Source organism: Protopterus annectens, chromosome 6.part0 (genome assembly GCF_019279795.1).
Source record: "Protopterus annectens isolate FY-2018-M chromosome 6.part0, PAN1.0, whole genome shotgun sequence".
In the NCBI taxonomy this organism is placed as follows: Eukaryota; Metazoa; Chordata; order Ceratodontiformes; family Protopteridae; genus Protopterus; species Protopterus annectens.
In genome coordinates this window covers 1836311679-1836339637 of record NC_056737.1, presented here as the reverse complement: position 1 = coordinate 1836339637, position 27959 = coordinate 1836311679, and the positions used below count along the sequence as shown (strand labels likewise).

General features: G+C 41.8%; 1 protein-coding gene across 2 annotated transcripts in view; it reads right to left on the bottom strand.

Moving 5' to 3' along the window:
* NAB1 (NGFI-A binding protein 1) overlaps window positions 1–27959 on the bottom strand; it is a 324965-nt gene that overhangs the window by 196508 nt on the left and 100498 nt on the right. The window lies entirely within an intron of this gene.

Sequence of the window (27959 nt, the reverse complement as noted above, 5' to 3'; positions counted from 1 at the left end):
AAAAAATGGAAACAGATGATCCACTGTGGCGACCCCTAACAGGAGCAGCCGAAAGAAGAAGAGGATTCCTTTTCTCCAAGGAAGGAGGACAAGGAGACCTGGTGGTGGAATGAAGAAGTACAGGAGAGTATACAGAGAAAGAGGCTGGCAAAGAAGAAGTGGGATTGTCAGACAGATGAAGAAAGTAGACAGGAGTATAAGGAGATGAGGTGCATGGCAAAGAGAGAGGTGGCAAAGGCTAAGGATAAGGCGTATGAAGAGTTGTATGAAAGGTTGGACACTAAGGAGGGAGAAAAGGACATGTACCGATTGACTAGACAGAGAGACCGAGCTAGCTAGTAAAGATGTGCAGCAGGTAAGGGTGATAAAGGATAATGAGGGAAACTTACTCACAAGCGAGGAGAGTGTGTTTAGCAAATGGAAAGAGTACTTTGAGGGGCTTTACCAGAAAGGCTCATCCAGACTCTGCTACACTTTGCTGTGAAGGAAAGGTTAGTTTGCTGTTATTTTTCTATTACTGTATTGCCTTTCTATATTTTGAATACTGTAGTTTGTTTTCTTTACTTTGTGTTTTGCTTGCATTCTGTTTTAACAGCATATTAAAACTTCAAAAGAGACCACAGCTCTCTCTTTTCTGAGTCAGGCAAAATTTTTCCCGCCCTCTCACCCATTTAAGTTGTCTTGTTAAATACCACTGTCTTTCTAGTTGCCCGCCTCTTATGTTAATCTGACCATATATCTCATTTCTCTCTACTTTCACTGGCTTATGTGAGTAATCACAAAATCATCATTTTTGAAATCCCACCCCTTCAATTATTTAAATTTATTGGCCATCCTACAGTATTTCATAGTACCAAAATACAAAAGTGACCACCCCTTTCAATCCATCTTGCTGTTTTAAAAATAGTAACTCTCCACTAAACCTTAACTTTTTAAACAGGTAAAACTCAAGTTACCTACTTTCACATCTAACTTCTCTAGTGCACACTGGAGAGTGCATTCTTTTCAATCTTACCTTTAAGCATCCCTGTGACTAGCACTTTCTCTAATACCTGCTGGAAAGCACTAGGAAGCCTTAAACTCATACAAACACTGAACTCTCCTTGTTAACAAGGAGAAATTAATAGTAGGCACTAAACAGCCTATAATTGCAAAGTACCTTGCTAAGGAAACAGCTCCTATACTTTACAAAGAAAAAAAAAGCCCCAAACCAAGCATGTCCAAGGGTCAGCTTCTGGTGATTTCTCCTGTCCACCTGGTGAATCTGGGCATACTGGGGCAATGCAGCAATTGCCTCATGTACACAGACAACCCTCTCCTCCTACCACCCAACACTACAACCTGTGAGAGATGCACTTACATAGCCAAAATGGAAGCAAAGCTCTCTCCACCCAAGATGTGCTAAACAGTCAAGAGGAGAAGGTTAACACCCACACTACATCTCAAGCAACACATAGCCCTTCTAAACCCGCACCACCAACACCCACATATAGCAACACTAAATCCACATATGCAGAGGCCCTTAACTGTAACCTGCCCAAGCAACAAAGACCTCTGAAGCAGAAGCAAACAAACACCAATCACAACCAATGTGTCACATAGTTCACAACACCAGTGTGCCACCCAGCAACAGCCCCTAAGGCAAGACAATGTACCTAACACTTTAGTCATAGGTGACTCTATAGTCCGGCACACTGATGTCCCTCTCACCAGGTTGAATAAGGAGAAAATTACAGTCAGCTGCCTGTCGGGTGCCAGGATCTGCCACCTAGCATGCACTCAAGTCACTCCACAACAAGTACAAATATGACTCTGTCATTGTCCATGTTGGAGTGAATGACTTGAGATGTACCTCCCTGGACTACATGAAAAGAGACATGGAAGAGCTCTCGGATCATGTGGCCCAGGCAGGTATGACCCTAGCCCTGAGTAGCATCCTGCCTTCGCCCAGAATGATACCACAATATAAGGATAAAATGATTAACTTCAACAATTGGCTAAGCTTATGGTGTCATTCAAAGGGGATCCAGTATCTGTCTGCCTGGGATGACATGATTGACAGACCACGATGCTTTGCCAGAGATGGTCTGCACCTGTCGCCCTGGGATTCAGGTTACTGGCTAAGGCTCTTGCCACCCCTATAGTGCCTTTTTAGGCAAACTTCAAAGGACAAAACCACCACCGTAACAGGTACAAGCATGCAAAATCTGAAGGTAATGCTACTCAATGCTAGAAGTCTAAACCTCAAAATGCACTCTCTCGAGGCACTCCTAAAAATGGAGAACATCGATATCTGTGCAGTAACTGAGACCTGGTTCAAGGCTCCAGAGAGCACCCCTGCAATACCAGGCTACAACTCTTACCACACTTTTCGCCACCAAACCAGGACCCGAAACACTAAAGGTGGAGGAGTGTCAATATTCACCAAGGATATTCACACCACCAGGCTAGTTGGCCAACACAATGTGTCTGAAATTCTCCAAGTGCAACTAACACTAGGTAAGACTGCAATCCAAATTGTAGCTTGCTACAGATCCCCCACCATACCCCAAGATTCTCACTACACCTTTCTAAACATACTGGAAAATATTAAGATAGAACCGAACACCCTAATACTGGGTGATTTTAACTACCCTGCCATTAACTGGGAAAACTACTCATGTCCCAACACCTTTGCATAGCGGTTCTTGGAATTCATAAATTCCAATGCCCTGGATCAACTAATCCATAGTCCCACCAGGGGCTCCAATATCCTAGACCTGGTCATTACCAACATGGGAAATCAATGCTCCATACCTATGGTCACCCACTCATTAGTCAGGTCTGACCATAAGCTAATCACCCTTAACATCCACATCCCACCCCCCAGTAAAGAAACCACCATAAAAAACTTCTCCAAAGCCAATTTCATGCTACTCAAGTCAGAAGTGACAAACTTCATAACACCCATGCAGACGGGAACTGAAAATTCAACTGCTGAATCCTACACTAAGGCACTGTCGAGCACATCCACTCATGCATGAATCGTGCCATCCCAAATAGAACCAAAATGCTCTCATCCAAAAAAGGAAGCCAATCTGGTGGTCCCCTGCCATAAACAAACTTTACAACAAAAGGAATAAACTTTTTGCAGAAAAGAGGAAAATTCCAGGATGCAAAAACTCCTTACTAGCCTCAGTAAGAAACTGAGATGCCTCATAAAATCCTCCAAAGCTAGTTACGAAAATAAAATTGCCAAAGATTCCAAAGACAACCACAAAGCATTCTATAACTATGTCAAGAATCTAAATGGCAATGCTCAGATCTGCTCTGAGCTAAAACAGAATGGCATTAAATATACTGATCCAAAGGATATTGCCAATATCCTGACAGATCGATTCAGTGCCAACTTCACCCCCCTCTCACCCCTAAATGGCCCATCTCAATACCGGAAGATTGCCAAATTCCAGTAATAACGGCCACACAGGTACAAAACGCACTCTCTAAAGCCAAGAATACAGCATCCATGGGACCAGATGACATCCCGGACTGTGTACTACATGAACTACAATATGAACTGGCACCTCACCTAAGTGTCATGTTTAATCATAGCCTCACCTCAGGTTTCGTGCCCACTGAGTGGCGCAGAGCTACAGTTATCCCAATCCACAAGGGGGGATCCACCTTGGATCCCGGAAACTACCATCCCATCAGTCTGACAAGCCTTATCTGCAAGGCCATGGAGCGTATTATCATGGAACTTATAAACAAAGACATTGGCAACCTTCAAACACTGGACCCCACCCAGTTTGGGTTTGTGAAGGCCGATCTTGTCTCCTGAACCTGATTGACTTCTTTGAATCAGTCTCCAGAGCCATGGACAAGGGTAAGGTGGTCCACACAGCCTATCTAGACCTTGCCAAGGCCTTTGACACCATCCCCACTCTGGAATCATAGATAAACTTACTAAGTTGGGCATTAATCCCTATGTCACCCAATGGGTTGCTAAATGGCTTACTGATAGAACCCACACTGTAAAAGTAGCCGACTCCAAATCCAGCTCCAGACAAGTGACAAGTGGAGTACCTCAGGGTTCAGTCCTGGGGCGCTCTTGTTTGGCATCTACTTCTCTGAAGTACAGGTCAACACTAAGGGACTCTGGCTAACAAAGTTTGCAGATGACTGCAAACTGGGAGCCATTATTGAATCTCCAAATGATGTGGATACTCTACAAAAGGGCCTTACAGAAACAGATGCTTGGTGCCAGAGCCATGGGCTCAAGCTCAATGCCAAGAAATGTATTGTTATCCCCTTTGGGAAAAACATGTATCCATGAATTACCATATAGGTGGCAGTACACTAAACACAGAAAGTGTGATAAGAGACTTAGGGACACAGGTGGACAGTGGTCTCACCTTCGATAACCACATCGCCACAACAGTCAGGAAATCCTTCTATGTGGCACACCTCATCACGAAGGGCTTTTCATCCAGAAAAAGGAGGTCATTGTCCCACTGTACTCATCCCTCATTAGACCCATTATAGAATACAACGCCCCATTTGGTATGTACCTCTCAAGACATCTGCAACAACTGGAAAGGCCTCAGAAATACCTCACTAAAAGAATCACAGGCCTAAAGCAGATGCCCTAGCTGACCGCCTTAAAAAACTCCAGCTATACTCTGTCGCATATCGTCTACTCAGAGGCGATCTCTGCTTAACATACAAGGCCATGTCAAACCCAGAGCTGTTGGACATGCTACACTCAAAGAAATCCCAATCCCTCAGAGCTACACTCTCCAGGGATCTAAACCTTGTCATCACAATAAACAAAACATGCTGGAGGGATAGGTTCCTGACCCAGAGACTCCCCAGACTCTGGAATAGATTGCCCATACATGTCAAGCAGAGTGCCTCTTTGGACCTCTTCAAGAGGAACCTTGACGATTGGATGGGAGAAAGGAAATTCACCCCAGGGATCATGTCAGTTGCCCTGCTAGACAGGGGTCCAGGAAAGTAAATAATGTGGGATGAAATAGCCAGGGAATTGTTATGGCTAGGCTTGTAGGATAGGCTAGGGCTGATAGCCTAGTACCAACCTATGAACCTATGAACCTGATGAATGAAAAGAATGAGAGAGGGAGAAGGTTGGATGATGTGCAGATAGTGAATTATGAAGTGCAGTGGATTAGCAAGGAGGAAGTAAGGATAGCTATGAAGAGGATGAAAAATGTTAAGGCTGTTGGTCTAGATGACATACCTGTGGAAGCATGGAGGTGTTTAGGTGAAATGGCAGTGGAGTTTTTAACTAGATTGTTTAATGAAATCTTGGAACGTGAGAGGATGCCTGAGGAATGAAAAAAAAGTGTTTTGTTACCAATTTTTAAGAATAAGGGTGATGTGCAGCGCTGTAGTAACTACAGAGGGATTAAACTGGATCTGTCACAGCATGAAGTTATGGGAAAGAGTAGTGGAAGCTAGGTTAAGAAGGGAGGTGACGATTAGTGATCAGCAGTATGGTTTCATGCCAGGAAAGAGCACTACAGATGCAATGTTTTCTCTGACAGTGTTGATGGACAAATACAGAGAAGGTCAGAAGGAGATGCATTGTGTCTTTGTGGACTTAAGAAAGCATATGACAGGGTGCCTAGAGAGGAGTTGTGGTATTGTATGAGGAAGTCGGGAGTGTCAGAGAAGTATGTAAGAGTGGTACAAGATATGTACGAGGGTAGTGTGACAGCAGTGAGGTCTGTGGTGGGAGTGACGGATGCACTTAAGGTGGAGGTGGGATTACATCAAGGATCAGCTCTGAGTCCTTTCCTATTTGGAATGGTGATGGACAGGTTGACAGACGAGATCAGACAGGAGTCCCTGTGGACTATGATGTTTGCAGATGACATTGTGATCTGTAGTGAGAGTAGGGAACAGGTGGAGGAGACCCTGGAGAGGTGGACATATGCTTTAGAGAGAAGAGGAATGAAGGTCAGCAAGACTAAGACAGAATGTATGTGTGTGAATGAGAGGGAGGATACAGGAATGGTGAGGATGCAGGGAGTAGAGGTGGCGAAGGTGGATGAGTTTAAATAATTGGGATCAACAGTTCAGAGTAATGGTGAGTGTGGAAGAGAGGTGAAAAAGAGAGTACAGGCACGATTGAGTGGGTGGAGAAGAGTGTCAGGAGTGATTTGTGACAGACGAGTACAAGTAAGAGTGAAAGGGAAGGTGTACAAGAGGGTAGTGAGACCAGCTATGTGATATGGGTTGGAGACAGTGGCATTGACAAAAAGGCAGGAGTAAGAGCTGGACGTGGCAGAGTTAAAGATGTTAAGATTTGCACTGGGTGTGACGAGGGTGGACAGGATTAGGAATAAGTATATTAGAGGGTCAGCCCAGGTTGGAAGGTTTGGAGAGAAAGCCAGAGAGGCAAGATTACGTTGGTTTGGACATGTGCTGAGGAGGGATGCAGAGTATATTGGGAAAAAGATGCTAAGGATGAAGCTGCCAGGTAACAGGAAAAGAGGAAGGTCTAGGATAATGTTTATTGATGTGGTAAGAGAGGACATGCAGGTGGTTGATGTGACAAAGCAAGATGCAGAGGACAGGAAGAAATGGAAACAGACGATCTGCTGTGGCAACCCCTAACGGGAGCAGCCGGAAGGAGAAGAAGAAGAAGATTCCTTTTCTCCAAACTTGTATAACTTATTAGGTAGTACATATGGACTTTAAGTAAAGAGGTAAAGCCCCCTAAAGGAGGTACAGGGGGTGTACCTGCAAAAATGATTGTCTTCTGGTGTTTTGTACTCTGTAGTTCAGTGATTTATTAAGAGTATGCTTTTGTGTGTTTTAGACAACTGCAGTTATGATATTTTACATATGAACTAAAGGAGATGCAATGTTTCATAGCTCTGCTAATGTGCTTACAAAATACTCACCTGAAACTCAATGTTAGAAAAAAAAACACTTGATGGTTACCCTTACATAAGGCACACCAGTCACATGGTTCATAGGTAGCTACCAGGCTATCGGCCCAAGGGCCTAAGTAAGCCTAGCCAGCAAGGTTCCATGGCTTACGCCACCCAAGAAAGTTATTTTCCTGTGCCACTGTCGAGCAGAGACACAGAAGTGATCCTCGGGGTGTATTTCCCATTTCCCATCCACTCATCAAGATTTTTCTTGAATAGTGCTATTGAAGAACTTTGCTTGACATAGATGGGTAGCTTGTTCCAGAGTACAGGAAGTTCTCTGGGACAGGAATCTATCCCTCCAGCGTGTCCTGTTTATTGTGGTGACAAGGTTTAGGTCCCTAGAGTGTGTAGCCTTGGAGGGATTGGGATTTCTTTAGGTATAGCATGTCCAACAGCACTGGGTTTGACATAGCTTTATATGTTAGGCAGAGATCACCTCAGAGTAGGCGATATGCTACAGAGTAAAGCTGGAGTTTTTTGAGGCGGTCAATGTAGGGCATTTGTTTGAGGCCAGTAATCCTTTTTGTGAGGTACTTCTGTGGCCTTTCCAGCTGCTGCAGATGTCTTTGTGAGGTACATTCCAAAAGGGGCGTTGTACTCTATAATGGGTCTAATGAGTGACGAGTAGGGGGGAACAATGACCTCTTTTTTCCTGGATGAGAACCCTTTTATGATGAGGTGTGCCACGTAGAAGGATTTCCTGACCACTGTGGCGATGTGACTATCAAAGGAGAGACTACTGTCCACCTGGGCCCAAGGTCTCTTATCACGCATTCGGTGTTAAGTAGATTGCTGCCTATGTGGTAGTTCATGGGTACAGAGTTTTTACCAAAGGGAATGACACTGCACTTTTTGGCATTGAGCTTGAGACCATGGCTCTGACACCAGGCATCTGTCTCAGTGAAGCCCTTCTATAGGATGTCCACATCATTTTGGGACTTGACTATGGCTCCTAGTTTGCAGTCATCTGCGAACTTCGTTAGCCAGAGGCCTTCTGTGTTAGCCTGTACTTCAGAGAAGTAGATACCAAACAGGAGCGGTCCCAGGACAGAACCCCTGCTTTGAGGTCAGATTTGGAGTCTGCAACTTTTACATTGTGGATTCTGTCAGTGAGCCAGTTGGCAACCCATCTTGTGATGCAGGGATTTATACTTTAGTGAGTTTAGCTACAATTCCGAAAGCCTTGGCGAGGTCAAGATAGGCTGTGTGAACCACCTTACCCTCATCCACGGCTTTGGTGACTGCCTCAAAGAAGTCAATCAGGTTCAGGAGGCATGATCTGCCATTCACAAACCCAAACTAGGTGGGATCCAGAGTTTGGAGTTTACCAATGTCTTTGTTTATGAGTTCCATTATGATACGTTCCATGGCCTTGCAGACCAGGCTCGTCAGGCTAATAGGTCGATAGTTCCCGGGATCAGTGGTGGCTCCCCCTTTGTGGAGTGGGATAACTGTTGCTGTGCGGCATTCAGTGGGCACAAAGCCTGATGCGAGGCTATTATTGAACATGGTACTTAAGTGGGGAGCCAGTTCGTTCTGAAGTTTATGTAAAACGCAGCCTGGGACGTTGTCTGGTCCCATGGATGCTGTGTTTTTGGCTTTAGAGAGTGCAGCTTTTACCTGCGTAGTTGTGATTACAGGGACTCTGCATTCTTCCTGTATAGATATGGGCCCTTTAGGGGGTGAGAGGGAGGTAAAGTTAGCACTGAACCTATCTGCCAGGATGTTGGCAATATCAGTTGGTTCTGTAATTTTCGTGCCTTTGTGCTGTAACTCAGAGCAGATCTGGGTGTTGCCATCTATACTTGCATATATATATGCCGCAACATACTTACTTGCAAGGAAATTAATCTGTTAAACATACAAAAATAGACTGATGGCTTAAATCCCTGCAGAAACTATTGACTAATCTAGAGACCGTCATTACATGTTCTCTTAACTCCTCTCTCTTTCTAATCTCTACTGCTTTATACACCTTTCAAAAAATAGCAAAAGCTGAATTGCAAATAAAGACAATCTTCTGAATTTATGAACTTTGGAAATTATGAGCTACAGCACTAAGACCACAAGTCTTACTTTGTGGGTGCAAATGCTGCTAAGCACTACACAAGCATTAATAATGTATGCACTTACATAGTCTAACAATCCCAACAGCAATGATGACAAATCTCTCATACAAAGAGTACATTTACACAGTAACAAGATTCACCCTACTGCGAAGGGCTGCTTCCACAGCACACAGTCCTGCAGTCCTGTTCTGTTAATGCTCTTGAGCTAAAGGAACAGACTTTAAAAGATGTCCCCGAGTTACTTGCCTAATGCTAAACACAGCTGAACACAGAAAGAGGGGTTCAGATAACGCCACCACAATGAGAAGTGCAAGGGGGTCCTCCTGCAAAATAAGTTTGTACTGTGGGGTTTTGCACTCCACTTTCTTGAAAAATTTTACTTTGTTCAAATATTTCAGTTATGGGGATTTGTATCATTTGCATTTCAATTAAAGGAGGCATATTATTTCATTACATACCTCTCAACCTGTCAAAATTTCATAACGCAGTAGTCAGACACCTAAATCAGTGACGGCCAAAAGAGCACAAAAATTACCTTCCAGAAGTGTGGGAATTTAAGCCATAACCCCCTGAGGTGTGCTTAAACCTTGTTGTGTCTTGCTGCGACCAGATTAAACACAAAAGACATGCAGTAAGGAGACTGTTGTAGTAGAAGAAAGGCCTAGTAATCTACTGCTGTTCCCTACTTGCCTAGAGCACTCTGGTGATGCAGCATCTTTTTTGGGGGGCACTGGGGAAGTTGGATGTAACTAGACAGCTTCTGATCATAGGAGGTTACTACACTAATGACCCTACGGCCCTTACAAGCCTAGCCAAGTTTTACCCTTATTTCTACGATCAGTACCTATCACCCACGTCCAAGATAGACATGGGGAAACTCCTGGGGTGAACTTACAGTTACTCATCCAACTCACAAACTCAATAACTGTTGAAACCAAAACCTGGAATAGCTGCAGACAAACGGACCAAGTATACAGATGTACCTGACCGAATTTCCTTTCTTTGCGCTTGTATCCAAATGTAAAAATTCCTTGTATTCAAATGTACATGACAACGTGTTATTTCAAAATAAGAATATATTTATTTAAGCGATACCAACTTCAATAGTTTTTGGTTATTTAAAACAACAAAAATAAAACGCTTTTCGTTTCCAAAATTTCGAAAACTTTTTCAAACAACTTATACTCCGCCCCTTTTCCTCTTTTTATAGTAATCATGACATCACGTATCCTTAAAGATACAAGGCAACCTAAATATAATGTGCTTTTACAATATCAAAAGTTGTTCGTTAGTGTACAACATATTGACAAGTAAAATCAAGTAAAATGAAGCCTTTTCTATCCTTCTTTTGATCATCTAACATCAAAAAAGCTTCACTGTCAAATAAAAAACTTTACATTTCGGTCTCAAAAGTTGTTATAATATGTAAGCTCCATAATATAAGTGCGCTCTGCGCTACCTGTGCTTGTACCTATACATAAATACTAAAACGCTTATGTTAAAAACAACCTTAATAATTTTAAATTTGTGTGTTTCAATGTACATATATATTCCTGTCCTGTTAAATAATGAAATCAGAACATTATGACATTTATAAAGTCTCTATGCAAATTTGTATATGTATTTGTCACCCTAAACAAGTTACATAAGAAATTCTGTGCACATTTCAAAAAATTCTGTTATACACCACTTATTAAAGCACGTTTGCATGTTATAAATCCTACAGTAGTCAGGATATGCAGATCCATGTTTTTGTTCTACATACCATTGTGTTATAAATCTTGTAACCTACCTCATTATATACTGAGAAGACACATCACGTCTACAAGTGCCAAAGTTATATAAAATCAGTAGCTATTTACAATAATGCCCATGAGAACTCTCGTTGTGCAAATAAATGCAGTAAATGTTAACTACGTTATAAATGACCAAACATGGACATGTGTAGAACTGTACATAGGTTCATACTAGGCTATCTGCCCTAGGGGATTTATAAGCCTAGCCAGCAGTGTGTTTGGCTTTCGCCACCCATTTTAAATTAATTTTGCTATGCCCTTTTTCGAAGTTAGTATACTGTGCCTCTGTCTAACAGTGACACAGAAGTGATACCCGGGGTAAACCTACGATCTCCCATCCACTCATCAAGATTCCTCTTGAAGAGAGTCAATGAGGGACTCTGCCTAACCTGGACTGGGATTTTATTCCAGAGTGAAGGGAGCCTCTGGGTTTTGAATCTGTCCCTCCAGCATGTCCTATTTATTTCAGTGCTGAGGTTCAAGTCTCTTGAGTGTGTAGGTGTCTGGTAAGGTACATCCCAAAAGGGGCATTGTACTCAATTATGGGCCTGATGAGGGATGAGTAAAGAGGCACGATGACCTGCCCTGATCTAGATGTGAATCCCTTCATGATTAGGTGGGCTATATAAAATGTTTTTCTAACCACTTTGGCCATGTGGTTGTCAAATGAGAGATTGCTATCAACTTAGGTCCCCGGGTCCCTAATTACTTCTTCTGTACTTAATGGATTACCACCTATGTGGTAATTTGTGGGCACTTTGTTTTTGCCAAAGGGGATGACTATACACTTTTTGGCGTTTAGCTTGAGGCCATGGCTCTGGCACCAGTTGTCTGTTTCTATGAGGCCATTTTGGAGGATGCTTGTATCGGCTGGAGTGTCGATTATGGTGCCCAGTTTGCAGTCATCTGCAAACTTGGTCAGCCACAGTCCTTCCGTGTTGGCCTGTACCTCCGAGGAATATATACCGAACAAGAGAGGTCCCAGGACTGAGCCTTGTGGGACGCCACTTGTAACTGGTTTGGAGTCCGACATGGCTCCAGCAATTCTAACCATGTGGGTTTTGTCCTTGAGCCAGTTTGCAACCCATCTAGTGACATAGGGGTTTATACTTAAGCTGGTGAGCTTATCTATAATGCCCGAGTGGTGTATTGTATTGAAGGCTTTTGCGAGGTCCAGGTAGGCTGTGTGGACCACCTTCCCCTCGTCAATGGCCTTAGTGACTGTTTCAAAGAAATCAACCAGGTTTAAGAGGCAGGATCCGCCCTTAACAAAGCCAAACTGGGTAGGATCCAGTGTCTGCAGGTCCCCAATATCTTTATTTATGAGGTCCATGATGATCCTTTCCATAGCTTTGCAGACCAAGCTAGTCAGGCTTATGGGGCAATAGTTTCCAGGATCCGTTGAGGCACCACCTTTGTGGAGAGGGACCACTGTTGCTGTACGCCACTCTTTGGGTACATATCCTGTAGTAAGGCTGAGATTGAACAGTAGTTTTATGTTTGGGTTTAGCTCTTCTTGGAGTTCATGTAGGGCATGATCCGGGACACCGTCTGGTCCCATTGATGCTGTGTTTTTTGCTTTGGAGAGGGCAGCTCTTACCTGAGCATCTGAGATGTCAGGGGGGCAGCACTCTGCTGGGATAGATATTTGCCCTTTTGGTGGGGAGGGGGGGTGGAGTTTGCACTGAACCTGTCAGCTAGGATGTTGGCAATGTTTGTGGGTTCGGTGTATTTTTTGTCATTTTGGACTAATTCTGAGCAGATCTGGGAATTCCCACCCAGGTTCCTAACATAACTAAAGAAAGCCTTGTGATTATCGTTAGTGTCCTGTGCAATTTTTCTCTCGAAGCTGGCCTTAGACGATTTTATGAGTGCCCGTAGTTTTTTGCTAATACTGATCAGAGATACCTTCCCTTTTTGGGATTTTGCTCTATCATGTAGTAGCTTCCTCCTTCTGTTGTATTGTTTGTTTATGGCTGGGGTCCAACCAGACAGGATGTCTGCCTTTGGAGGATTGGGACTTGGTTTTATTTGGGATTGCATGATCCATGCATTCCTGAAGGTGTTCATAGAATGTGTTTATAAAGGATTCTGCGGTCTGGGCCATATTTTCCACAGGCCCGGGGGCTTTGAAGGATTCCACCTCGGTTTTGAGGAGTGTGAAATTTGCATTAGAGAAGTTTTTCACTGTGGTTTTCAGGGCAGGGGGTGGAGTCAGGATGTGAATATCCAGTGAGATTAGTTTATGGTCTGATCTTACCAATGAGGGATACACTTCTGGTCTGGAGCATAGAGTCCCTATGTTGGTGATGATCAGGTCCAGTATGTTTTCCCCTCTTGTGGGAGTGGTAACAAGTTGTTCCATAGCATTTAGTGATTTGTCACTAATTTGTCAAAAACACAATTTTATGAAAAATGGACCAAAAATGTGATGCAAAATATAAAATAGACACACAATACAGCTGCTACCTGTCAGAAGGGACATTTTAATATTAGTACTGCTACCTTGAGCAGCTGACAAAATGAAAGAATCTACATGCATTTCAAGTAATCGATAACTTTGATTATTACAGTTATTTCTTAATTGTAAACCCTCCATGTTTCTTCCAAAATTGCTATTTTGCTGAGGGATTATTAGGGGAAGAGCAACATTTTGAGCCAAAATTGGGGACAGTTGAGAGGTTGGCTATGCCTAATTCTATAAAGCAATTTATTTGCACGCACCTCTCAACCTGTTAATGAAGTAAATCTGAACAAGGCCAAATATATTGGGGCATATATAAACAGTAATAAAATTGCTCTTGTATAAATTGAGACAGTTGATAGAACAGCTCTTACTTTAACATGCATTTTCTGAAGCTTATGAAGTCTGAAACTTTATTTAGTGACTTCTGGCAAATCATTTAGGAATTAAAACTACAAATTTTATGAACAAACTAAAAATAAGAAGCAAAAATCTATTCATTCTTTGAAAATCTGGACAGTTGGGAGGTATAGTTTAGCTGGGCCTGTCTGAGTTTGCTGCCCTTCCCCCCCTGACAAAATAATGGTTGAATGGAGCCTTTGCATCCATTCCAATGAACCATTACTTGGCTATTCACTCCATTTACCATAAACACTAATGTGCATACTGCTTTACTTCTATGATGAGTTGGACTTCATTTGAAAGTTTTATTTTGTATTTTACAGCACAAACACTAAGTCATCTGTTAAACAAAGCAATGCAGTCTCACAATGAAAACTTAGCATTAAACTTCTCTGCCCTTGAAACTCACATTCATTGAAACAGCATTGAAACCCACATTCAAAGAAAATACATTTTGCCAGTGGCAGATAAAGATTAATTTTGGGATGTTTTCGAATCATAGGCCCCTTGCATATGAAACATACATGTGCTCTTTGATACACCTTCCTCATTGTACTAAAATTATATTCCTTGTACAATACAGTACACTTGTTAGAGGGTGTTTTAAATTTGTTTTGAACATTTTTCCAGTAAGCAATGAAACAAACCATATGCACCCATAATGGCAAAACTGCCCAGTTGAGAACATTTATCATAAAAAGTCTACTCAGACTACAGTCCACCATTATTAGTAAATATACACAATTCTACAGTCCACCATTATTAGTAAATATGCACAATTCCACAGTCCACCATTATTAGTAAATATGCACAATTCCACAGTCCACCATTATCAGTAAATATGCACAATTCTACAGTCCACCTTTATCAGTAAATATGCACAATTCTACAGTCCATTATCAGTAAATATGCACAATCTCTGAAGTAAGTCATCTAAATAATTCCACATTAAAGAAATATGTAACTAATGAAGCGGTTGATGCTAGCAATCACCTTTATATTTCATGGTTTCATCGAAAAATAAAGTGTCTGTTGCCCCTCAGGAATAAATTGCCTATATTACATTAAAAAAATGATAAGCTAGTAATAATATTGCAAGAGGAAATGGATGGCAAACTGATAACGAACTCATAGTTAGTATCTTCACCAAGGAGAACATTCTGAGTATGGCAGCATCCACCCCTTGTGGGAGTAGAACCCACAGCCTTCTGCATCAAAAGCAGGTACACAACCTGTTGTGCTATAGTATTAACTAGGCATAGCAGTAAACTTCTATTCCCCTGCAGCTCTCAGCTCCTTGTAAAATCTACTCAATACTCAACTACATGGGGGTCAAAGCCCAAAACCAGGGACACATTAAACATTGCTTGTATAATCTTGGAAAGTTGCATGTTGCCACCATATATTTTACTGCCAAGGTCCCTGAGCAAAAAACAGTCAGAGTAACATACCACTGCCACATCAGCTGCTTTGTAAAAGAGAGGAAGACTGAAACTTAAATGGCTATCATTTAGTGAATTCAGTTCTCACCATAGCTGTCAACCTCTTAGTACAAAACACCTGGACAAACCCAGTAATGAGGGAATACAGCCCTCAAACATATTCAGTGAATTCAGTTCTTGCCATAGCTGTCAACCTTAGCACAAAAACCTGGACGAAGCCAATAATGGGGAAATACAGTCCCAAAAATAGGGACAAATTTAAAATATTCATCTTATAAACTTAGAAAATTGCTAGAAAAAAAGGTTGTGCTACTATGTATTCTGAAGAACATGAAGTTTGAAATTCAAATGTCGGTCAATTTTACTGCGGACAGAACAAAACCAATTTTCAGCAGAGACGAGGGATTAGTACTGCAGACACGTCTTTGTAAAATGGCAGGGCACCAGAGCAAATCCACACAAACACAGGGAGGAGATGCAGACTCCACACAGAAGCCACCCCAACCAAGAATCAAACCAGAAAATCTATAGCTGTGAGGCAACAATACTACCATTGCACCATCAATTATGCAAGGAATTAAACATTCAGAAACCTGAAGTCTGAACTTCAAATGCCTGTCAATTTTATTTAACATTTGTTAATCAGGACAGTCTGACTTGGAACAAAAACAATTTTCAGCAGAGGCCCAGGAAGAAATAATGCAGACATGTCTTTGTAACATGGGAGGACACAAAAGCAAACCCACACAAACACAGGGAGAAGATACAGACCCCACAAAGAAGGAACCCCAGCCAAGAATCAAACCTGAGAACCTGCAGCAGTGAGGCAACAATGCTACTACTACACCATAAAATATCAAGCATTAAAACGTTTACAAACCACAGATATTATGAGGTACAGATCAGATCAAATATGAGGCAAAAATCTGCAATTTTTTTACAAATGGTGGTGGGTAGGGAACTCAAGTCTTTAACACCTGCATACAGGGTACAGGGTTCAAGCCTGAGGTATTCCCTACCACACCACCATGAGCACCTGGGGCATTTTCTCACACACACACACACACACACACAAACACACACACCAGGCCATTCATTCAAATATTCATTCACACACTTCCCTACTAAACAGTAAACACACACACCAGGCCATTCATTCAAATATTCATTCACACACTTCCCTACTAAACAGTAAACACACACACCAGGCCATTCATTCAAATATTCATTCACACACTTCCCTACTAAACAGTAAACACACACACCAGGCCATTCATTCAAATATTCATTCACACACTTCCCTACTAAACAGTAAACACACACACCAGGCCATTCATTCAAATATTCATTCACACACTTCCCTACTAAACAGTAAACACACACACCAGGCCATTCATTCAAATATTCATTCACACACTTCCCTACTAAACAGTAAACACACACACCAGGCCATTCATTCAAATATTCATTCACACACTTCCCTACTAAACAGTAAACACACACCAGGCCATTCATTCAAATATTCATTCACACACTTCCCTACTAAACAGTAAACACACACACCAGGCCATTCATTCAAATATTCATTCACACACTTCCCTGCTAAACAGTAAACACACACACCAGGCCATTCATTCAAATATTCATTCACACACTTCCCTGCTAAACAGTAAACACACACACCAGGCCATTCATTCAAATATTCATTCACACACTTCCCTACTAAACAGTAAACACACACACCAGGCCATTCATTCAAATATTCATTCACACACTTCCCTACTAAACAGTAAACACACACACCAGGCCATTCATTCAAATATTCATTCACACACTTCCCTACTAAACAGTAAACACACACACCAGGCCATTCATTCAAATATTCATTCACACACTTCCCTACTAAACAGTACACACACACACACCAGGCCATTCATTCAAATATTCATTCACACACTTCCCTACTAAACAGTACACACACACACACCAGGCCATTCATTCAAATATTCATTCACACACTTCCTACTAAACAGTACACACACACACACACCAGGCCATTCATTCAAATATTCATTCACACACTTCCCTACTAAACAGTACAATAACACACACCAGGCCATTCATTCAAATATTCATTCACACACTTCCCTACTAAACAGTACACACACACACACCAGGCCATTCATTCAAATATTCATTCACACACTTCCCTACTAAACAGTAAACACACACACCAGGCCATTCATTCAAATATTCATTCACACACTTCCCTACTAAACAGTAAACACACACACCAGGCCATTCATTCAAATATTCATTCACACACTTCCCTACTAAACAGTAAACACACACACCAGGCCATTCATTCAAATATTCATTCACACACTTCCCTACTAAACAGTAAACACACACACCAGGCCATTCAAATATTCATTCACACACTTCCCTAGTAAACACACACACCAGGCCATTCAAATATTCATTCACACACTTCCCTACCATTCTAGACTAAAATAAATAACACACTTACCTGTCCTTGCTGCCCATTCCCCATAACGTTAATCCAAATGCCCGCCAATACTCCATAGTCCCGAGATTCATGATCCAAACCCTACTCCACAGTCCCGACGCTGACTGCTGCTGTTGCAGTCCGGTCCCGTAGCGTTTTCAGAGTCTGTGCACTTTAAAAGTGCACAGACGTCTATGTTCCCCTACCTGGATTGCCGGACTGCGCGAACATGCAGTAGACTGCAGTAGTCTGGACTACTGCGCATGCGAGTCGCGAATTTTAAAAATATTTTTTTTCTTTCTTTTTTTTCTTTCTTTTTTTTTTGGTTGAGGGGGCTGCAGTCCGGCAGCCCGATAGCACGGGCCGCCCCTGCTAGCCAGAGTGTGTTTGGCTTTCGCCACCCATTTTAAATTAATTTTGCTATGCCCTTTTTCGAGGTTAGTATACTGTGCCTCTGTCTAACAGTGACACAGAAGTGATACCCGGGGTAAACCTACGATCTCCCATCCACTCATCAAGATTCCTCTTGAAGAGAGTCAATGAGGGACTCTGCCTAACCTGGACTGGGATTTTATTCCAGAGTGAAGGGAGCCTCTGGGTTATGAATCTGTCCCTCCAGCATGTCCTATTTATTTCAGTGCTGAGGTTCAAGTCTCTCGAGTGTGTAGCTCAATGGGATTTGGATTTTCTAAGGTGCAGCATGTCCATTAATTCCGGGTTGGACATGGCTTTATACGTCAGGCACAGATCACCTCTGAGCAGGCGGTAATGCCACTGAGTAGAGCTGGAGTTTCTTTAACAGGGCAGAGCCCTTTGATCCTCTTGGTGAGGTACTTTTGGGGTCTTTCCAGTTGCTGCAGGTGTCTGGTAAGGTACATCCCAAAAGGGGCATTGTACTCAATTATGGGCCTGATGAGGGATGAGTAAAGAGGCACGATGACCTGCCCTGATCTAGATGTGAATCCCTTCATGATTAAGTGGGCTATATAAAATGTTTTTCTAACCACTTTGGCCATGTGGTTGTCAAATGAGAGATTGCTATCAACTTAGGTCCCCGGGTCCCTAATTACTTATTCTGTACTTAATGGATTACCACCTATGTGGTAATTTGTGGGCACTTTGTTTTTGCCAAAGGGGATGACTATACACTTTTTGGCGTTTAGCTTGAGGCCATGGCTCTGGCACCAGTTGTCTGTTTCTATGAGGCCATTTTGGAGGATGCTTGTGTCGGCTGAAGTGTCGATTATGGCGCCCAGTTTGCAGTCATCTGCAAACTTGGTCAGCCACAGTCCTTCTGTGTTGGCCTGTACCTCCGAGGAATATATACCGAACAAGAGAGGTCCCAGGACTGAGCCTTGTGGGACGCCACTTGTAACTGGTTTGGAGTCCGACATGGCTCCAGCAATTCTAACCATGTGGGTTCTGTCCTTGAGCCAGTTTGCAACCCATCTAGTGACATAGGGGTTTATACTTAAGCTGGTGAGCTTATCTAGAATGCCCGAGTGGGGTATTGTATTGAAGGCTTTTGCGAGGTCCAAGTAGGCTGTGTGGACCACCTTCCCCTCGTCAATGGCCTTAGTGACTGTTTCAAAGAAATCAACCAGGTTTAAGAGGCAGGATCTCCCCTTAACAAAGCCAAACTTGGTAGGATCCAGTGTCTGCAGGTCCCCAATATCTTTATTTATGAGGTCCATGATGATCCTTTCCATAGCTTTGCAGACCAAGCTAGTCAGGCTTATGGGGCAATATTTTCCAGGATCCGTTGAGGCACCACCTTTGTGGAGAGGGACCACTGTTGCTGTACGCCACTCTTTGGGTACATATCCTGTAGTAAGGCTGAGATTGAACAGTAGTTTTATGTTTGGGTTTAGCTCTTCTTGGAGTTCATGTAGGACGCAGTCCGGGACACCGTCTGGTCCCATTGATGCTGTGTTTTTTGCTTTGGAGAGGGCAGCTCTTACCCGAGCATCTGAGATGTCAGGGGAGCAGCACTCTGCTGGGATAGATATTTGCCCTTTTGGTGGGGAGGGGGGGGGGAGTTTGCACTGAACCTGTCAGCTAGGATGTTGGCAATGTTTGTGGGTTCGGTGTATTTTTTGTCATTTTGGACTAATTCTGAGCATATCTGGGAATTCCCACCCAGGTTCCTAACATAACTAAAGAAGGCCTTGTGATTATCGTTAGTGTCCTGTGCAATTTTTCTCTCGAAGCTGGCCGTAGACGATTTTATGAGTGCCCGTAGTTTTTTGCTAATACTGATCAGAGATGCCTTCCCTTTTTGGGATTTTGCTCTATCATGTAGTAGCTTCCTCCTTCTGTTGTATCGTTTGTTTATGGCTGGGGTCCACCAGACAGGACGTCTGCCTTTGGAGGATTGGGACTTGGTTTTATTTGGGATTGCATGATCCATGCATTCCTGAAGGTGTTCATAGAATGCGTTTATAAAGGATTCTGCGGTCTGGGCCATATTTTCCACAGGCCCGGGGGCTTTGAAGGATTCCACCTCGGTTTTGAGGAGTGTGAAATTTGCATTAGAGAAGTTTTTCACTGTGGTTTTCAGGGCAGGGGTGGAGTCAGGATGTGAATATCCAGTGAGATTAGTTTATGGTCTGATCTTACCAATGAGGGATACACTTCTGGTCTGGAGCATAGAGTCCCTATGTTGGTGATGATCAGGTCCAGTATGTTTTCCCCTCTTGTGGGAGTGGTAACAAGTTGTTCCATAGCATTTGAGTTTATAAATTCTAGGAACCTTTGGGCTAGGGTGTTGGAGCTAGAGTAATGCTCCGAGTCTATGTTTGGATAGTTGAAGTCACCCAATATTAATGGTGTTTGGAGATACCTTCATATTTTCCAGTGTTCTCAGGAATGCCGAGTGGGGTTCCTGGATTTGGGAGGGTGGTCTGTAGCAGGCTAAAAACTGGAAGGCAGTTTTACCCACTGTTAGTTGCAAATGTATAGTCTCTGATCATTCGTGCTGTGCCACCAACCTGGAGGTGTGGGTATGTTTGACGAATATTGATACTCCCCCTCCTTTTGTGGTTCGGTCCAAGTTTTGGTCCGAAAAGCATGGTATGAGGTATAACCTGGTAGTGCTGGGGTGCTCTCGGGAGCCTTGAACCAGGTTTCTCTTACTGCACAGATATCGATGTTCTCCATGCTAAGGAGAGTTTCGAGTGCGTGCATCTTGAGGTTTAGACTTCTGGCGTTGAGTAGCATTACTCTTAGTTTATTATCCCTTGTGATACCTATGGAGGTGGGTTTGTCTTTTGAGCCTTGCCTAAAAAAGGCACTATGGGGATAGCTAGAGCCTTTGCCAATATCCGAAAGCCCAGGGGTGACAGGTGCAAGCCGTCCCTAGCGAAGCATCGTGGCTTGTCGAGCATGTCATCCCAGGCTGACAGGCATTGGATCCCCTTTGAATAACACCAATACTTAAGCCAATTGTTGAAATTGATCATCTTGTCTTCATATTGTGGCATAATTCTTGGTGAGGGTAAGATGCTACTCAAGGTCAGGGTCATACCGGCCTGGGCTACATGCTCAGAGAGCTCCTCTATGTCTCTTTTCATGTAGTCCAGGGAGTGCGTCTCAGGTCATTCACACCAGCATGGACAATGACTGAGTCATATTTGTACTTGCCTTGGAGTGACCTGAGTGCTTGTGTTATGTGGCGGATCCTAGCGCCCGACAGGCAGCTCACCGTGACCTTCTCCTTGTTCAGCCTGGTGAGCGGACGCCAGTGTGCCTGACGATAGAGTCACCTATTACAAGTGTATCAGGTGTGTTGTTTAGCCTTAAGGGCTGTGACTGTTCAGCACACTGGCTTTGTGAACTATGTGTTGCATGTGTTTTGTTTTGGGGTAGCGGTTGCTTGGGTGTCTGCTTTGGAGGTCTCTGCTGCTTAGGCAGATTTTTATTTAGAGCCTCCGAGTATGTTTTTGTGTGTTTATGTGTTTGGTTTGCTGTCGTGGTAGGTCTATGTGAGACTGGAATTGTAGTGAGTGTGGTTTCCTTCTCCTCCTGACTGGTTACGCCAGTACTGAGTTGAGAGAGCTTAGCCTCCAGTATGGCTATATGGTTGCATCTCTCACATGTGTTGGAATTTGTTGGGAGGAGGACAGGGTTGTCTGTGTACATACATATATGGACCTGTTTGTTGGTAGGGGACTTTCTACTTCAGTAAACAATGACCAAGTAGCATGTAATCGCTATACTAAGTCATAATAAAAATGTTTAAATGGCATAAATTCTCAATGTTATATGCAAGAAATAATGCTAATCTAAACCCCAGACTGTTGTCAGTGGTTAAATCTATGCCACTGATAAGGTCAGTGGCTTCTATCTAAATTCTTTAATCTAAGAATACAAAGTATCGAGGACATTTCATTAATACCTGGATAGGTACAAGCATGAGTAGTAGGCTGCCACATTAGTTCCAACCTTTCCAACAAGAGACTAACTGGTCCACCTCTTTCATCAATTTTTATTTGATCAATAACTCGAAACTTGAAGTGGTGTCCTACATGCTGTGTAATATGTCTTGCCAATGCATTGTCAAGTTTACCATGTTTTATACTATATAGATGTTCGTACATTCTTTCTCTAAGTGTGCGTATGGTTTTTCCTATATAGAAAGCTTGACACTGTTGGCATGTGGCCAAGTAGACTATCATTTTAGATTAACAGTTATACTTGCTTCTAGTGTCATATTTTAAACTGCGAAAACTGAATGTCCTTCCCGTGTCTATGTATCTACAAAAGTTGCACATTAAGCACTTTGTCATCCCTGGGTTCCTTGTTGCTGTATTGACTTGGTATTCCAAAATTGTTTTCATGTTCCTACCCTTTTTAAAAATCAATTTGGGGAATTCTGTTAGTCTTTTTCTTACGTTTGGATAATTTTCCAATATTTCCCAATTCTTGTAAATAACTTGCCTAAGATCTTCTGCATTTATACTATATCGGGTAATGAAATTGTAAGTAATATAATTAGACCCTTTTTGAATGTTGTTATGTGTCAAAACTTCTAAGTTTCTCTCAGCTTCACTATTACCAATGTCAAGGATTGGTTTATATATTCCTCTCCTTCTCTTATAGTAATCTCGTTGCTCTCTGAGCTCAAGTCCAATCACCCTCGATTAGATGGGATCCAGACAGTACTCTCCTCCCACAAGGGTACAGAAAGGCCTTCTCCAACAAGGATGGCTTGAATTTGATGCTCAGAGGTTACAAAACAGACCCAGACACAGCAAGCCTGGAACTGGACTATGCTACAGCCAAACACGTACAATATTCAGTAAAATGTGGTCAAAAACAGTTCTGATAATTCAAACAGACAGTAGAATGCAAATACTAATTAAGAGTGCAATACAAGAGCAGAAACAGGCACTTATATCATTTGGAAGCAACAAATGCCTCAGATCTTTCAGTATCTCAGTGAAGAGATGGTTTTAGCGCTCAAGTTATACAAAGCAGTCTAGATTCCGTAAGACTGAGTCTAGCCGATGTTAAGTGCAGAGGTATTTGAAATTTAAAGTGCTTAAAATCACAGTCACAACAACAAAAAAAGTGTATAAATGTATTCAGGCTACTAACAAGCAGTAATAAAAGAAGCAGTATAAATGCAATTGAATACTTTTAAGAACAGCAGTAAAACAAAGTATTAAAGTGAAAAAAGGCACAGTACAAGTATAGTAAAACACAGCAAAAACAGCTGAATACACTGTAATTTTTTTTTGATGGCTAGACATGGGTTACTCTCAATTTTCAGGAATGTAAGCAAATTAACAAATGAAAACAATTCAAGTACAAACAAAAAATGATAACTGTACCAATTTATCTAGTGGTATATAATGGCAAAGTTTGTCACTGAAAATATTCAGAAAATACTGAAAATAGCCAAGAAACTATGCCAATTTTGGATTTCTTACAAACAATTTTAGTTTAAAGTAAAAAATAAAATGTACATGTATATGTCTATGCATGTGTGTGGGTGTATATATATATATATATATATATATATATATATATATACATATATATATATATATATACATATATATATATATATATATATATATATATATATATATATATATATACACACACACACACACACACACACACACACACACACACACACACACACATACACACACACACACACACATTTATTAAATGAGTTTGAGTCTTCAAGATAATATATAATCACTGTCCCAGCACTGGCAATACAGGATTTATTCACTCAGTATTTGCCTTCATGGGTAAACTGCATCTATTTTCAGAATAGTAGCTACCTATTTTGGTGCACTATGAAATATCCTAATGCCCCACCTCAACTCAAAGTTGAGGACAAAAAAAATCTCTACAACTGGGTCGAGGATGAAAATACTCCTCTCCAAGATGAAGACAAAAAAATCTGTCCTCCTTTGCCAATTGTAGTATAACTGTAAAATGCAGTTTCCTGCAGCTAAATATCCCACATGAATAGCTGAAGTGCTTCAGCCCTAACCACACTGCAATATCAGCATTCACTTTTGAACACCACTAATGCACTACTGCCCCATCAACCCATTAATCACGTCCCCCAGCAGCCTGTGCCTAGGACGGCTGACCCCTTCACTCCACCCTAGCTATGCCCCTGCTTATCTTGCATTATTGCTGCATCACTCATGAGCAGGCAGTGATTGTTGCTATATACTCTTCTTAATATCTTCCTTGAAATGCCTCGTTAAAAAAAGGTGTGCCCTTACAGAATTTTATCTACTGGGTGGGGTCGCGCAAACACATTTTGACATTCAACTTGAAATTAAACTTTCCACTTTGATTCATCTTAAGGGAAGATTTTATTGTAACATACAAGGGTAGAGACTTCTCACTCATATTGGTAGCAACTGTCTATGTACAACTCTGGCCAGGTTATTCCAATAACCAAACCTGTACCTGCAAAAGTTTTCTCTGTAAAATACAACTTGCCTTCTTGCAGCTGACCAGTTCAAAACAACTGCTGACTTAACAGAATCCTGCATCTACAAACATAATGAAATTCCAGTAGGATAATGTATGCATATGATGCAAGTGTTATACTGACGTGAATGGGACCAGAAAATAGAGTGTGGCTTAATGCATTATATAGGCTACATATGAATAAATGTATCAACAGCTTGACTTGGGTACCTTTTCAGGGAAGCATTTATAGCTGTTTATCTTTATGATGACTGTATAATACATTAAGCTGCAAGCTATTTCCAGGCAATAACTCACTTTAATGTAGCATGCCCCTGTATATCACCACATTCTTATACATGAGGGTACAGTGGCTATAAAAAGTGTACACACCCCTGTTAAAATGCCAGGTTTTTGTGATATAAAACAATGACACCCCAATAAATCATTTCAAAACGTTTCCCACCTTTAATGTGATCTATAACCTATACAATTCAATTGAAAAAAACACAAACAAATCTGTTATGGGAAAAATATAAAAAATAAAAAACGTACAATAAGCTGGTTGCATAAGTGTGCACACCCTTAAACTAATACTTTGTTGAAGCACCTTTTGATTTAGTTACAGCACTCAAAGTCTTCTTGGGTACACACCTGCCATCAATTAAAGAAACTTTGATTAACGCCAAATAAAGTTCAGCTGTCCTAGTAGGATTTTCCTGACATTTACAAAGCTGCCTGGTACAGCAAAAGCCATGGCTCAAGGAGAGCTTACAAAGCATCAATGAGATCTCACTGATGAAAGGTATCAGTCAGGAGAAGGGTACAAAAAAATTTCCACAGCGTTGGATATACCATGGAATACAGTGAAGACAGTCATCACAAAGTGGAGAAAATATGGGACAACAGTGACTTTGCAAAGAACTGGACATCCCTCCAAAATTGATGAAAAGACTATATGAAAACTGGTCAGGGAGGCTGCCAAGAGGCCTACAGCAACACTGAAGGAGGTGCAGGAATTTCTGGCAAGTACTGGTTGTGTACTACATGTGACAACAATCAACCGTATTCTCTATATATCTGAGCTGTGGGGTAGGGTTTCAAGATGGAAGCCTTTTTTTACATAGAAAAACATCCAGGCCCGGCTAAAATTTGCAAAACGATACATCAAGTCTCCCAAAAGCATGTGGAAAAATGTGTTATGCTATATGATACCAAGGTTGAACATCTTGGCTGCAATTGCAAAAGGTATGTTTAGCACAAACACAACACTACACATCACCAAAAGAACACCATCACCAGAGTGAAGTATGGTGGTAGCAGTATCATGCATTGGGGTTGCTTTTCTTCAGCTGGAACTGGGGCTTTAGTCAAGGTGGAGGTAATAATGAACAGTTCCAAATACCAGTCACTTTTGGCCCAAAATCTTCAGGCGTTTGCTAGAAAGCTGAAGATGAAGACAAATTTTACTTTTCAGCACAACTATGACCCCAGGCATACATCCAAATCAACAACAGAATGGCTTCACCAGAAGAAATTTAAAAGTTTTGGAATGGCTCAGCCAGAGCCCAGACCTAAATACAACAGAAAATCTGTGGGGTGACCTGAAGAGTGCTGTGCACAAGAGTTGCCCTCTCAATCTGACAGATTTGAAGTGCTTTTGCAAGGAAGAGTGGGCAAATATTGCCAAGTCAAGATGTGCCATGCAGACAAACTCCTACCCAAGAAGGCTGACAGACATCAAAATATTGGACAGCTGCAATTAGCATTGACTCCATTCTGGTCCACCAGTACTTTTCAGTATTACAAGCAGAAGGCCACATAAAATGTACCCCACAAAAGCCCACATACTTCCTGAAAAGTCACAACACACACTGCTACTTGTAAAAGTTAAATGGCCTAGCCACAAAACGGTAGATGGTATGGCAAATGTATTTGGATGCTACGCCACAAAAAACACTGGCCAAATGTTCCCTTGTAATGAACAGTATTGTTCTTAGCCAAGAAGAATGAAACCTTTTACTAGTGCTGTGCCAGAATTAGTGTTGGCAGTGCCAAGTTACAAACTCAACCACATTTCTTTAGGATTTAGAAAGGGCACATTTCTTACACTCTTATGAAAATAAGTATATAATATTACTGGTGCTATATCACTCTGAACTTTTATTTTATCGAATAACTAATCATTGAACCCTGTCAAAGTCCCTATTCAGCAAACAACCTAAACACTGAATTGAAATTCATCAAATGGTTTTAGTTGGCCATCCTGAAAAAAAACGTTGTGTGACTGACATGCCATCTGGCTGTGATTTATCCATTACTTCACAGTAGCATGGGGGGGTGCAGGGGGCACAGCCCCCTGCAAAAAAGTAAAACAAATATTTAATGTCACAGCATATTTAATGTTCGCAGTGTTGACCAACTAAAATATTTTGAAGAATTTCAATTAGATGATTAAGTCATTCACTGAATAGGAACTTCGACAATTAATGTTCGATGATTAGTTATTCAATAAAATAAAAGTTTGACGAAGTGAGAAAGACCCACATTACTACCCATAAAACTACAAAATGAAAACAGTAACTGGGGAATGAAGTATCAATGTCACTGGTGTACGTACCTCAAGATAAACAATCAAAATGAATGCTCTATGATTGACGCTGTTACTCAGAATTTTAGAAATGAAATATAATAGGACTACATTTTTGCTACTAGTAAACCTCAAAAAATGTACTGCATCTATGGAAAGCTTTTTGAGGAACAAGGCTTGCAAGTGTGAAGGGACAGATTCCTTTTGGTTATAAAAAGTGATCAAGGTTCAGCAGGAAAATAAAGCAGTAGAAGGTTGGCAAGGAGGAAGGATCGGGAGGCTGAATATCCCCAACAGCCACCAACAGGAGACCAGGGGTGCTGCACCAGGGCAAATACAGGGGAGAGAGGCAGGTGGGGGAAGATATCCAAGCTGGTGGGCATGTAGAAAATATACTTTCTACTGAGCTAACAAATTGCTGCAAGTCAGTATTTTGTGCAGTTTGGGGGAGGAAAAGTTGGTAGAAGCCTTTTGCCAACGATACCGTGCTGGCATTTGATCGCCCAGCCAACCTATTAGTCCTTCCCCACTAGATGTTAAATTGGAAATGTCAGTGAATCAAATGGAGACTGCAGCATCTGAGGCCAGTGGATACTGTGCATACAAGTAGCAAAAAAACTGTACAGGCAGACATTTAAAAAAGTAAGCACTTCACAGACATCTCAGCACTCCCCTTGACATATACCTACAAATTCAACTACTTCTGAAGAAAAAACATGTCATTTTATGTTTCTTTTCATTGATAACACCACCCCCTTTTTTTCTTGAAGGTGCACCATCCTGTTGTAATATCAT